The sequence below is a fragment of the Polypterus senegalus genome, chromosome 15 (genome assembly GCF_016835505.1).
Source record: "Polypterus senegalus isolate Bchr_013 chromosome 15, ASM1683550v1, whole genome shotgun sequence".
NCBI lineage: Eukaryota > Metazoa > Chordata > Cladistia > Polypteriformes > Polypteridae > Polypterus > Polypterus senegalus.
Window position 1 is genome coordinate 115510804 of NC_053168.1, and position 14692 is coordinate 115525495.

Sequence of the window (14692 nt, forward strand, 5' to 3'; positions counted from 1 at the left end):
AAAACAGAAGCTGGTTGGAACAAAAACCTGCAGCCACAGGGTTTCACCAGGACCGAGTTTGGGAAACACTGGTTTACATTATTCAGGTACCCATTTTCTTTATCGTTCCATCTGTAACCCCATTAACATGTCTATCGAGGTGATCACCATCAATCAAAGAACTGTCACTTACCGAGTGGTTTCCATGCCTGGAGATGGCGCCTGCCTTTTCCATTCTCAGTGTTACATATTGCACAGACATATCAAGCTCACTGTTGATATCCGGAGTAACATCTGTCTTATGTATTGAATGAATGGGACAGGTTCAAGGTGTGGAATGATGACGGTACAGGAGAGAATTATAATACACAGGAGCACTATAACAGTGAAATTCTTAAGCCCTTCACCTATGGTTCTGCATGTGAGTTGATGGCTGCCGCTGAATTGTTTGGTTGTCGCTTTCAAGTGTACTGAAATGGGCAAATATTTTACACCTTTGGAGAACCGCCAATGCCTCTTAAACATCTTAGATTCACAGGTGACAATTTGAGTAGTGGACACTTTGATGTTTACGAATGTTTCAACTTTCAAAAGCTGGATGCGAAGTTATCGATCAAACTGGTTGTATGCTTACAACGTTTGACAGATGCTGAATGTCACTTCAACACAATAAGTCCTGCAAAAACTAACGTAATTGAAACAAACCGTGAAACTGAAACCAATTATGACAGCAGAAATCCAAGCTATGAGAAAACAGTAAAAAGGAGGCGTGTCAGACGTCATAATACATTTTCTGATACAGCTAGACGGAAACAACTTTGTGACGCTGCCACGAAATACTCGCAGAAAAATCCACAAGTTAATAGACACGCTGTTGCTAGAATTTCTCCACTCTCTGAATCCTCCAGGCACTCCTGAGCATAATCTAATTTTGAAGGTTGGGACACCAATAATGTTACTGAGAAACTTACAGCCACCAAAACTTTGTAACGGCACGAGACTTCAGGTCACGTGTCTGCAAAAGAACCTAATTGAGGCAACTATTTTTACTGGCAGTGGCTCAGTGGAGAGAGTTTTTATTCCTTGCATCCCCGTTATACCCTCTTATCTCCCATTTTAATTTAAATGCCTCCAATTTCCAGTAAGGCTCTGCTCCGCAATGACAATTAATAAGTCTCAGGGACGGACCTTACAAAAGGTTGGCATTGATTTGAAGCAAGATTGCTTTTCACATGGCCAACTATATGTTGCATGCTTAAGAGTAAGCTCAGCGCACAGCTTGGTCATATTACAACTGGAGTGCCCAACTGACAAGGTGGTATACAAAGAGATCCTTAACAAATAATTATTGGTATATTTTCCCTCAGTTTAAAAAGGTTTATTTTTCTTCTTAATAAAAATTAAGTAAAGCATAATACTCAGGGGTTTGTGATAGTACTCCACACTGCTGGATAGGCAAAAGGTGGTTGGGTTTTAACAAAAATTCATGAAGTGGATTGGATTGTATGTTTGCCCACCTCCAACCCTTCTTTTCTTCAGATGACACTGCCAACAATTCTCATAGTCTTTCTTGGGTCATATAAGTATGCAAATATTTTTTAAATATTTAATTTTATAAAAATTTGTTCCACTGAGATCATGGTGACTGGTATTGTTAGTAAAATCCTGTATATCACTTCAGTCTTTGGAAAATATTTTATAGCTTAAAGAAAGTGAAAGATCTTCAATTTTGAAGATGTTTGTTGAGGAGTTATTTGACATATACTGTAATTCTGAGCTCATTGAGTAACACAGACCTGTCAATATTCTAAGAGTCACTATCTGTCAGTGCATTACTTTAGCCTCCTTTACATCTGGCATTTGGAATTTGGATTTTATCCAGATGTAATTTAGTCAAATTTCATATACACTTACCATTAAAATGCATTTCCAATGGCTGCAGTGTGTCCAAAAAGACATCCAATGTCAATATAAAATCTGCTTTCCCTTCCATAGTTGTTGTTTGTGCACAGAAAATACAATTACATTTACACTTGTATCAGATATGGTCACTATATGGTCAGAGTGATAGATCCTAATGTAATGAAAAATTAACTTAGATCTTGTTTTCATTGTGTTGGTAACAGCAAAATAAGTTAAAGGGGAGCATAACTCAAAATAAAAACCAGAACAGTGCTCAACTAGGTCTGGGCTTCAGAAACATGCCTCTTCCCAGGTAGCCTATCCCCAAGCTCAAATGACAGGATTTAAGTTCTGTAAATGCCTAAAATGGGGTTGAGGTTTTCAAAGTTCAGTAATTTCAAAATATACACAAATGTACTTAAAAATACTGGATAACCATAAACCTCTGGCCCTTCAAACAACAAAATGAAACAATTTTCTTTACATTTAAATAATTTATTATATTAGATAGATAGATAGATAGATAGATAGATAGATAGATAGATAGATAGATAGATAGATAGATAGATAGATAGATAGATACTTTATTAATCCCAAGGGGAAATTCAAGGTGAGATTAGATTAGATAAACTTTACTAATGTCAAGGGGACATTTAGATCCATACAGCAGTTGATACATAAAAACCAAAGATACATAATTCAAAAATAATAAAATCATAAAAAATAATAAAACACACTAAAATGCTAATTCACTGAGATTTGTATCCAGAACTCTTAAAATGTGAAGCAGCAGTCGGTACAATGTGCACTCCGTACCATGCAACCTGAGGTTGGCTTTTAAAGTGAAGATAGTATAACATAAACCCACTTAATATATCCATGGGTCAGTCAAGGGCTGTGGAGAACTACAGCATATCCCAGCATGACTTTGTGCAAAAGAGAAAAATGGTCTGAATCCATCCCAGTGAGAAGTCAAGCAAAATGACACCTTTTATTGTCTAACCAAAAAGATTAGAATATACAATGTCATGCATGTGTGAGTAGGAGGACATTGTATGGACCAAGCGAAGGTAATTCCGCGCCAGGCCAGGGGGTGGAGGGGTGCACTAAACCTTCTCTTGTTGTCTCTGCAGACCAGCCGCAGGAAAATCTGTCTGACTCAACATTGAAGACATCACTTCCAGTTCTATTGCCCAGGATGACGTCACTTCTGGTTCTGGTGTTCAGGAGGATGTCAGAAGAAGGTCACTTCTGGTTCCCCTGCGTCACTTCTGATTTAAGTACTTAAAACCGTCATCTTGCCAAACCCTCAGTAGTTCATGTCTGGACTACAACAGAGACACTTCTGTCTAAAACCAAACCAATTGCAGCCACTGATAATATATGGGTGGCTGCCCCAAACCTTTTAAAATGTGTTGAGTCTGATCTTTTCACAGCAAGCTTTCAGGGCAACTCAGGCTCCTTGAAAGCTTGCATATTGTAATCTTTTTAGTTAGCTAATAAAAGGTGTAATTTTGCTTCACTTCTCACTACATGTAAAATAATTTAAGAGATTATTGACCAAATATACAATCTTGACATTTTAATTAGTTTGTTTTTATACCAAGCTCCATCCCAAGTTGCATTCTAGTTGAAGTGCAATGGCATAGTGGTCGGTTCAGTGACTTAGGGTCACATAGAGATTTACCAAGACTTATTGACATGAGAGTACCTTCATCAATAAACCTCTCTGTCAAAACGCCAGTGCAATTGAAAATACAATCATTTGCAAATATTGTGTTTTAAACCCTTGGAAATAATCTTACTGGGTTTACTCCTCTAGAAGATTTGCATGTCATGTCTATTTTATTAACAAAACAAAAAGTAAATGTCGCACCTACTGTAAGCATTTGAATATCACACAAGGTTCAGATGGAGGCTGTGTTTAGTAGTGGGACAAAATGGGGTTGTGCCCTAAATTATATTTGCCTGTTCTGCCTTCAACTTTTCTGTCCTGTCTAAGCCATACATCCTTTACTGAACTTGGTTAACCCACTTTTAGGGTGGCAGGAAGCTGAAGGTGTCCATGTATTCATATACTGTACACATGCTAGGTTTGTTTAGAATCAAAAATTAATCTAACAGCTAATGTTTGGAAAACAGAAAAAAAACAATCTAATGAAGAAATCATTTCTCAAAATATATGTTTGTTAACAAAAGTAATGGTAACACAACATTTTGTTCTAAATTCCTAAATATTAAATAATCTATACTTGCATGCATTTTCTATGCTCACTCTGCTATTACCAGTGTAATCAATGGTACTGAATACTTTCTCAGTAGGACTGAAGCCTGGGCAGAACTCCAAAGAATTGCAGAGCAGCGCTCATTTATACTGAGGCCTGTATGGGAAAATCTAAGGTCTCACACAGAAACTTTCAAAAGCACAAGATGAACTGATTAATTTCTAATTTCAGGCCCTCACTCCCTGGGTAAGAGCTGCATTCCAAAGTTAATATTGCTTACAATAGAAGAGAGGCATTAGAGCCAGTGGGCACTTTACGTTGGAGCACATTTGTACAAAAATAAAAAGAAACACATAGGTAGATTGATGTAAACAAATACATAGTAACAAAAATGAAGAAAGAATGTGAAGGGTTGTCTACTTGCCTACCAAGGGGGTGTTAGTGCCACCAGTATAGCATATGTAGAATAATGATATATGGTGTGAGAAGAATTTATTCATTGATGTTACTCAATTAGTTAATTATCAATGCTTTCCTTAGACAGCACCAGTAATTAATTAAAAACAAAATTGTAAAATGCCAACCCAGGGACACCATATTAATGTAGAAAAATGGTGGATTTCTGTTCTTCCTTCTAGGGACACCAAATAAATATAGAAAATGGTGTATGGATGTGAGAAAAACAATTGACTAATCAATCAAGTTTACAAGTTTTACCTTTGACAATAGCAGTAAATATTTAAATACTTTGATAAAGCTTCCACTTTATTTTCCTTACACTTCTCTGTAGGAGGGGTCTCCGACTGTCAGATCAATACCAAGGTAATTGAAGCACACTAGTTTTAAGAAGCAGGATAATTGGATTTATTGATAAACAACATTACTATAGACATACTAGCCACGGTACAGTACCTGTTAAAGACAAGTAATAGAATTATTTAAAACTATTTGCTATCTTTTGCCCTACATGTACCTTCCTCTGTATTTGTGTGTGTCTGAACCACTCTTTACTGGTACTCCCTCTCTCAAGTGTGTTCCTGTAAAAATTGCTTCACAGACTCTGTCATTATTTTCAAGGCACCTTTCTCGCGCCCTGTGCGGTTTTACACTTTCCATCTTTGAAGGCGACTCTCTCAGGGTGTACCTTTCCTCTTTCATCTCACAAAAAGCACTTTCTCTTTTGTTGCCTGACCCAGTCTAAGCTGACAAATCACACCAAAGCCAAGCCAACCAAAGAGATTGCTCTGAGGGACTGAACACACAGACATTAGTAATTTATTATATAGTAGATAACAGCTTGATATACAGTATAATTACATTGAAGACAAGACACAAAACAAACCTGTACAATATATAGCACATAAGATTTACAGACATTTACCGACTTTATAGTTTTAATTTATCTTAGCACAGATAAACAGTTTTACAATACAGCTTGGTTTTTGTTATGTGATGTTTTGTCTGTGGGGTGATGTGAGGCTGTCTTCCTTAGCTTAGGGTCTTTGCTGTGCCCTCTGAAAGTTTATAGGGAAAATGACTAGTCATTCTTGCACAACAGTATAGGTGCTGATGTTTCACCCTGCACAGAGTATGCTACTCCATTTTAGCTGTTTACTCATGTTATAATATAACATACTCCCCTCCTCAAAGCGTGATTTCCAGACATCCCAATCCCCTCATTTGAGTCAAAAATGCACAAAAGTTCCCAGTAGGAATACAAAGAAGAGGAGAATTGAGCCAGGTCTGACATGCATGGTGAGAAGACCTGAACCTCTGTCAGCAAATGAGAATGGCAGACCACTTCCTGGTGGTCCCCATAAGGCAGACAACAAAGGCAGATCCACTCCTGGCGAGTCCCCATGGAAAAAATGAGAAAGGCAGACAACTTCCTGGTATTCCACACAGGACAGATGAGAAAGGCAGACCACCTCCCAGCAGGGAGAGCTGGGCACCTCCTGGCAGGGACAACTGGATAAAAATATATAAGCAAGGTGGTGAGTGTTTATTTTTTATATGCACCTCTTGTGTCTCTGAAGTCTTTGACTGCAGCTCAAGGCATTCTCTCCTGAAGACACTGGCAATAACTCAGGTGTGTCCCCTCCTGGGTTCACAGGCAGCAGCTCGGATGTGCTCCCTCCTATAGTTAAAGGCAGAAGCTCAGATGTGTCACCTCTTGGGGTCACAGGTGGCAACTTAGATTGAAAACTCCCTTCTGAGAGGTCAGTGGCAAGTGGCGGCTCCAAATAATTGGCTTATTCTGAGACGTCTTCGGCTTCCTCCAGAGCTTCTTCAGTAACTTTCAGATGCATTATGTTATCATCACCTCACATGTTGGCAGACGTTTGGAGACATCTTATTAATTTTAACTCTGAGCATATTTTGATCTTCAACTTCAAACAGCCTGAAACATACCACAAGACTGCATAAATGCAACTGTATGTTTAGGGGCTTTAGTGCCACTTGGGGCATACACATAGCACAGTTTGCAGGTCTTGCTGTAGCGGCTGATGTCATAGTGGCAGCACTGATCCCCCAGCTGAAGTTTCCGTTGGGACCCTTGATTGCATTTTCCTGCAAGAGGTACTAAATGTTAGTCTAGGTCCTGAGAACGTCATCGTCCAAATCCAAAAACTTGGCATCACCTTCTACCGTGGTAATCCTTGCTAGAAATCCTGAGAAATGTTTGTCTTTTAAGTCTCTTAAATGGTTATATTTATGCAAATAAACGATTGGAGACTTGCCAGTGTTCAGGAAATCACAATTCCGAGCCAAGGGATTTTTTCAGAAAATGTACAGTAGTTCTTTTTGCATGAAGTTCACTTTTTTTAAAATATTGGCAGTTCATTTTGTTATTAGTTTGAGAGTCTCAAGACACATAAATTCCAAATAATCCCAAAAATGCCCACTGGGGCAATTTATTGTCAAAGCTCAGCTATTAATAAAATAAAATAAAATATATTTTTTATAAAATAAAAAGTATATATTTTTACAAAAATGGTCTGGACAAAAAGTGTGCTCCATGGAGCATAAAAGGGAAAAGGGAAATGCCTAAAAGGACAAAGGCAATCCAAGGTAAAAAAAAAATCCAAAGCACAAATCTATAGAATAGCTGAAATACAAGCACAGAGATGAAAAAGCCAGTAAATTCACAATAAGCCCAGAAAATCACAAAACCAAGAAACTTACCACTCCCAAGTACATTTGAATAAACCGCAAGGGTTTTTTAGGCCATAGGGCAGCCCCTTGCAGTGATGGGCAGGTGGCCCCACCTCTTGGAGAACCACCCACAAAACACAACAAATGTAACTTTTGTCATAGACACACACATACGTAATTAAAAACAAATAATGCAACTAATTAATTAAACAAACATTGCCATAAATAGCTGACTCAAAATTTTACAAAAAAGACATACAATAGTATTTTTTATTGTATACTAGCTGATTACCCAGTGGCTTCGCTCACTGAGTGCAAGGGAAAAAATAAAATGTATTATATAAATTATTAAACAGTAAAACATTAACATTTAAGAAGTAAAGATACATTGAGCACTACTGGAGTGCTTTAGGGTAAAGTACATTTAAAAGGTGCTATAACACAACGGGCAAGTAGTACTAACAGTAGCTTAAATGTATTTGGATCATCTCTTGGTAGGAGATCTCTTGTGAAAGGCGCTACACGACCGGTGTGGTATAGAAATAACATTTTGTATGTGATCCTCCAAATTTCTGCCTGACAACGTTGCACTATGTACCTGTGATTTAAGAGAAAAAATATTCTGAGAAATGTGGACGCTGCCGTATCCGTGCTTAACGGGTAGAAGGTCCAAACAATTCCCAAGTCCAATACTTTACATGAAGAGGTCGGTACATCTTCTTAGATGTAAACCCTACATGTTGTTAAAAGAATTCATCATAAAAGCAACCTTTAATGTTGCAGGGTTTTAGTGACCCAAACTCACCTTAAGTGACAGTAAGTAGCCAATTTACAAAGAAAGTCTTGCTTCGATGGCGCGGATTACTCTCATTTGCAAAGATTTCCACTCTCCCAGGAGCCGACGGGGCACTTGAAGTGTTACAAACAGTGCGAGAAGAGAGGACGCTGCCCGAAACTGCGAAGCTGTCGACCCGGTGGAGGAGCCCGACATTCCACACCTTTCAGGGTCCACTTTGTTCTCACGACCCATCGCCGCTGAAGGAGTTCTTGTCTTCACATTGTTTACAGCTCAGCGCAGTTAAGAAGTAGAAAGATGCAAAGCTGTTTTTCCTCATCTCTTCTACTATCAATTATTGGCAATTAAAAAAAAGTTACAATGTGGCAGTTTCCGTAACAGTGACATGGACGAATAAATAAAACTTCTCTGTCAGAACACGCTTGGCGGCGGACGGCTCAGCGCTGAAGTCCAGATAGGAGGGCTGGAAAAGGGCAACACAGGACGCACTTCTATGGGATAGATCGGCGTGTTTGTATTTATTTCTTTTCAATATCAGTAAAATATCTCTCACACAAATAATAACAATTTGTAAAGATGATACAAAAATGGCATCCACAAACGAAGTTATTAGTTCCTGTATTATAATATGTTTTGTGGTCATACGTAATTTCCATTTTGCGTGATCATACGTAATTTCCGTTTCAACGCAAAAAGAATTATATATACAGTATATATTTTATATTGTATAACCCTTACTGGTGTTATATTATCCTGTGCTATTTTTGACACTTTTTTGTTCTACTATTGTTTATATGAATAAATTCTTCTTTGAATAAGATTTTTTGGGGGATTTGATTTTCAAGGCCAAATGTTTTTATGTTTTCCTTCTCCTTAAGAAGCAGTTTTATAGATTTATATTTTATACATTTTGGGACATTCAAAGTTATTTGCATTAATAAACATTTCTCCATTTTTGGGCCTTGACATGACTGATGCAGGCAAGTAGAGTATTGGGCTCAGGGTGTCTTAGGTGAGGTCTTTTCTGGGCTGGCTTGGGAGGGTCTCAAAACAGTTTGCCATTTTGAGCATACTGAATATCAAAAAAACATCATTCTTCTAAACTTTTCGGCAATTTTGGAGTTATTTTATTCCTTAATAGTTTCAAAATATATTTAATTTGATTAAATAGTTATTTTATTGTGTTTTGTAAGTTTTGAAATTCCATTTGAGCACAATTGTAACAATTTGAAACTGTAAAACAGAGAAATAGTTTTAAGTTTTTAAAGCAGAATTGCAATGCAAGCTATCAATATCATGACTTGATCAGGGTCCTGTGTTCTCTTGCCTTTGGCCTTTCTTAATGCACCCACCCACTCTGATCTAAGTTCTAGTATGGACTCTGTCGTGAATTGCCATTCTTAACAGTTAAGTTCACCCTTTTAAATTTGCTTGGGTCAACAGCCATGGGTCCTTACCAGGTAAACACAATGGCTATCAAGTATTATTTAAATGACAATAGTCAGTGACATCAGATTTAAAAATGTGGTGCTATAGCACAGGATTATGTTCTGTTCTGTTTTTCCTAAACAATCCTTATTCACATCTTGTTATTTTAACCTTTGTGCATTTCTATTTGTTTTTAGAATTTGAGAGTGCTGAAAAATATTTTTCTTTGAGCTTAGATCCTGGATTGAGTTTTCCTAGTCCATTCTCCTGTTTTTCTGTTTTCATTTTCTTCTGTTAGAATCACGTTATTCTTGTAATATTACTGTTCAAATATATTTTACAGATTTGTATGAGCAATCTTATTGTTTTTGGAGTTGTTGAAAAGATTACTGCAGACAGGCAAGGTTGTGTGTGAAAGGGCCTTTCACTGAAACCAACATTCAGAATTATCTGTCAAAAATCAAATCAGTAAATAAACTGAACCTATTATTTTGTAAAAATTCTTCTTGTGCCATTCTAGTGTAAACTACTGCAAGTTTTTACTTTGCTGATCCGAAGACAGAAGTACTGTATAGGGTGGTCCAGATCTATTTATGTAATTTTCATTACGCTATAACTTAAGTTTATTACATAGAGAATTCACAAAGAATTATTTTTGTTGCCGATAAATGGCAGCATCTTCCCTGCATTCCAAAATGGCGGGGAGATGGTTGTCAGTCGAACAGCTGGTACGATTTGTTCGTCTTTTCATAATTGCATAATTAAATCTGGACCACCCTGTATGTACTATTTTATTTCTGGCACTGTGCAACTTTCTGAACTTGAACTTTTGAGTGCCTCCACCATGCTGTGTCACTCCATCAATTTCCTTTTGTTGCTTGTATTATTGCTTAAGACACCAAATATTAATTTTTCTTCACTGAGCAGGACCTCTATTTCACATTCATTAAAATTAATTGCTACTCTACCAAACCTTGTATGCTTAAGAGTTGAATATAAAGCTGGTTAAGCATATTCCTAATGAGAATGATTCAGAAAGATTATTTGTGAAACAGGAAAAAAATGTATATATAGTGCACCACCAGGGGGTGTACAGCTCCCCAAACCTTCAGACACAGCAGACACCGAGCCCAGTCTCAACACACAGCATGCCATTACTTGTGACAATAGAAGTTGCCAATGAAAAATAGAAAGATACAGTACTTTCTATGAACGAGAACATGCTTTTGATACTATACCCTATATGAACCATCTGTCATATATGTCACCAAATAGCAACATATACGTAGCACACTGCCAATATCATCAATCACGATATTAAAACGTCATCATCTGAAATTGAATGAGAAGCACAAGATCAGGAGCCATGGAGGAAACTTGTTCTTGCCCGCATGAACTCCGTCTAATGATAGAAGCAATGGGCAGTCGACTGATAATGATGATGCAGGCATTTAGACCAACAATAGGAAGGTACGGTGCGCATGACAGCAGCAGCAATAATGGTACAACAATTAGTGGACTTTACAATCAGTTAAGAATATGACAGTAGTACACATTTTCCCCACAAAAAAATCCATGAAGTTACTTAGCGTTCACCTGAACAGGGACTTACAAACCAAACTAATCATGTTTTAATTGACAGCAGAGACAAACATCAGATATTATGAATATCAAAGTCAAAGTGAACTTTATTGTCATCTCAACCATATGCAAGTATACAGATAGACGAAATTACGAAGTTCAGGGTCCACAGTGTAACAACATGACGCGCAAATAATAAAAATAGAATTAAAAAAGTTTAAAATTAAAACACAAACAAGACAGGACATTGTGCAACGACAAGATAAACAAGTAGCAGCAACATTGTACATGTAGTACATGTAGTTAGCAATATGAACTTTGATGCAATGCATGGTATTTGCAATCTTGATACATAAATATAGTCAATAAATATTTAATGTAATAAATAAATCATATTTCGTTATTAAACAAAATAATAACTTTTTGGGCCTGTTTACACCCGCTCTCCCCCTGCCAATACAACCTTCGGTTATAAAACACATTTGCACTGTACGTTCTCCCAAGATGCAGCGCGCCACATTACTGCTCCTACAGCCGGAAGTAGAACTCAGTCCTACGCTCGCCCCGTACTGAAAATTGTAAAAGGTTTGTTGTTCCACGTACAGTACAGTATTATAAAAATTGAACAGAACTAGAACTCAATATTAGCGGAAAGACTACAATAAGGCTAGTATAACGCTTAATACAAGACAGAATAATTAGAATAAAATATGTTTAAAAACGGGAAATCGGGTTGTTAAAAGAGACGCTGGTCTCGTAAATGGTGCAACAATGTAAACATATTGATAGCATCACAATTCAATCATAGTTTCGTCTTCCACATAACGTATAGCGTGTAGAAGGAAGCTTTTTACCTCTCGAGCGAACGTCCTGTTTTTTATCAAGTTAGCGATTAAATAAAAAACAAAGCTTTATTAAAGGGAAAGAAATTTCAGCCTTTGTGGGCAGTTATTATGTGGACTTGCTATCTACAATACTGGCATGGTTCAGAAACAAAACCGATCACGTGAGATTAGATGTGAAACGCAGATTACAAGTTTTAAAATACAATAGAATCACTAGTGTTAAAGTAACTCTTAACAGATTTTATACAATGCTTTAAAGTGCGTATATGGAAAGAGTTTTGAGTCAATCCGCAACAAAATTAACAGATTTTAGAAAGTGATCCCGATTGACAAGCCACGATTTGCTTCATGCTTGCTTAAAGTAATGTCCTTGTACTCGATAACTAGTGTGCAAAATTGTAGGTTCGTATGTGCATTCTTTTCTGAAAGATAGAGTTTTAATAAGGAGGTTTGGCCCAAATTTTAAGAAGAACTATAACAAGAGTAATACCTATAAAAAATGTAAATAACTGATATAGTTTGATTTATAAATATAGACAGCCAGAGCTGCTGTACAGCACAAAAGCCATTTTTTTGGTAATTTTGATCACATCTTGCCTGATGAAGGGGCAAGAGTTTCCTAGAAAACTTGCATATTGCAATCCTTTTAGTTAGCCCATTAAAGGTGTAATTTTGCTTGACTTCTTACTACATGGTAATTTTCAGCAAGCCCTAACGTGGTATATATGCACCTGTGGACCAAGTATTTTGGAAGTTAAAATATTTAAAGAAAAAATGAATGCATATAACTTTAACAGTTTAAAGGTTAGATAGATACTTTATTAAGGGGAAATTCACAAAGTTATTACTTATGAAACATTGTCAGGTTTATAATAGCACTTGTTTGTTAAATAAACTTAGGGTCATGCCCCCTTTTCAAATCATAAGTTATAGAACACACAAGGCTACAATTTGGCATACTAGTCTTTCAGTACAATTACATTTCCATACAGTATGAAGCAAATGGGAGATGGTTAGTCAGAAGGCCTCTGTTGATTTCATGTAGATTGACATTTTTTCAATATGTATATTGTACAGTAGGGATTTTGCTATATACCTAATCTTTCTGGTGCTTGTTTTACATAAAGTAGTGTAACTCGGAGTTAAGCACACAGCAGCTCAATTTTAAATTGTGGACACATTCACAACTTAAATTTGACCTGCATACCTAGAACATGTGAATTTCCCCTTGGGATTAATAAAGTATCTATCTGTCTGTCTGTCTGTCTGGACATATGTACGTTTGTGGTGTTAAAGTTAGTCATTGCCTAACATTCTCAAATAAAAGTAGTACTCGAATGGGACAGCATAAAAGTGGTGTGTTGGTTGGCACACTCATCTCAGTCAGGCTGTTGTCAGTGTGGAGTTAGCATGTTCTTCATGTCAGTAGGTGTTTTTGTCTCAAATTCCATAAAATGTGTTCTAGGTTAATTGGTTAATCTAAAAAGTTTCGGTGTCAGTGTGTGTATAAGTATACCCTACCATGGATGAGAACCCATTGCAGAATTAATTGCAGGTGCAATAAGTTCCAACCCCTTGTGACTCAGAATTTGATTAAGCTGGTTGACAACAATATGTGTTGGGTTGGAAAAAATATTTGTGTATGTTGAGTTAGGCCTGAAGAGTGATTAGTATGACACTGGGCATCTTATTAGTAATACAGTGAACTGCCTCAAATTTAGAACAAGCCTCTCTAGGCACTCTGGGATTTTTTTAAATTGTTCCATGGTTTTTATCTCAGCTGCTGATCAGAGAGTGTTAGCCATGGTCTCTGACCCTCTAGTTTGTTCAGTTTTTGGTTTGTTCACAGCAGTATCTCTTTTAAGTGTTATGCATGGAAAAATAAAATGGTCAAACTAGTTAAACTGGTAAGGTACAACAGTTATGCATTAGAAAAGTGTCCAGCTTCTTTTTTAGTGATACCTTTATTTTAGTTGAAGTGAAAAAGACAAGAGGATTTTTAAAATGCAGACACTTTCTTAACAGAGGAGCCACTTATTCATTGTCACTTGCACCTGCTTTTAATGTCTTTTTACCTTCTTGGCATTAATTCCGAGCATCTTTTGGGCTTAGAATTCTATGTAAATACAGTTAAGTGTCAGTGTCTCTTGGGTTAAGCTGTAATGTTCCAATGTCAAACGTTAAGCTTAATAACTCTGGGTACAGTGTTCTGTTACCATTTTGTAGATAAAATAATATATTGTGAAAAAAATTTATTTCTGTGTGTTTTGCCACACTGTAGTAACTTATAAATATTGATGATTTTGGTGAAGCCTTAAACCTAAGCATAGAATGGTGTGTAAACGAAAAGCTGTGAAGTCAGTTTTAGAACAAACTGAAAATGAACCATTAATCGAATCAAGTCATAGTGATGACAATGAGAATTGGTAATCAGATGTTGACATGGATAATGAAACTGAAGCATACAGCACTGTATGACCAAACTGCTGTGATTTTCAAGGTGACTTCAGTTGTGCAAAGCAGCAGTGGAGGAACAATATTTATGTGGCAGAAAGGCAAAATGGTTGTGATCAAGAAGACGGACAAGAAATACAATAGCTCTCTAAGCACACTGTTTGCAGTGCTGCAGTTGTCAATGTTTGTGTTAGAGGAAATGTGAAAGTCGCTGAGCCTTGTGCTGCGGTAGCCCACAATAACACAATGGGCAGCATCTATTTTGTGGATCAAGCACTGACATTCTACCCTCTCATGCCTAAGCATCAGAAAAGATGTGCAAAGAA

The 14692-nt window shown here is 37.0% G+C and overlaps 1 protein-coding gene and 1 long non-coding RNA gene across 3 annotated transcripts in view; one reads left to right on the forward strand and one right to left on the reverse strand.

Annotated features, from left to right (window-relative positions):
• Window positions 1-14692, reverse strand: part of LOC120515820 (histone H2A-like) — a 93476-nt gene that overhangs the window by 12783 nt on the left and 66001 nt on the right. The gene's annotated exons all lie outside the window — the stretch shown is intronic.
• Window positions 11259-14692, forward strand: part of LOC120515832 — a 43208-nt gene continuing 39774 nt past the window's right edge. The window contains exon 1 of the long non-coding RNA XR_005630709.1: window positions 11259-11652. This is a non-coding gene — a long non-coding RNA (uncharacterized LOC120515832). The remainder of the gene's footprint in view (window positions 11653-14692) is intronic.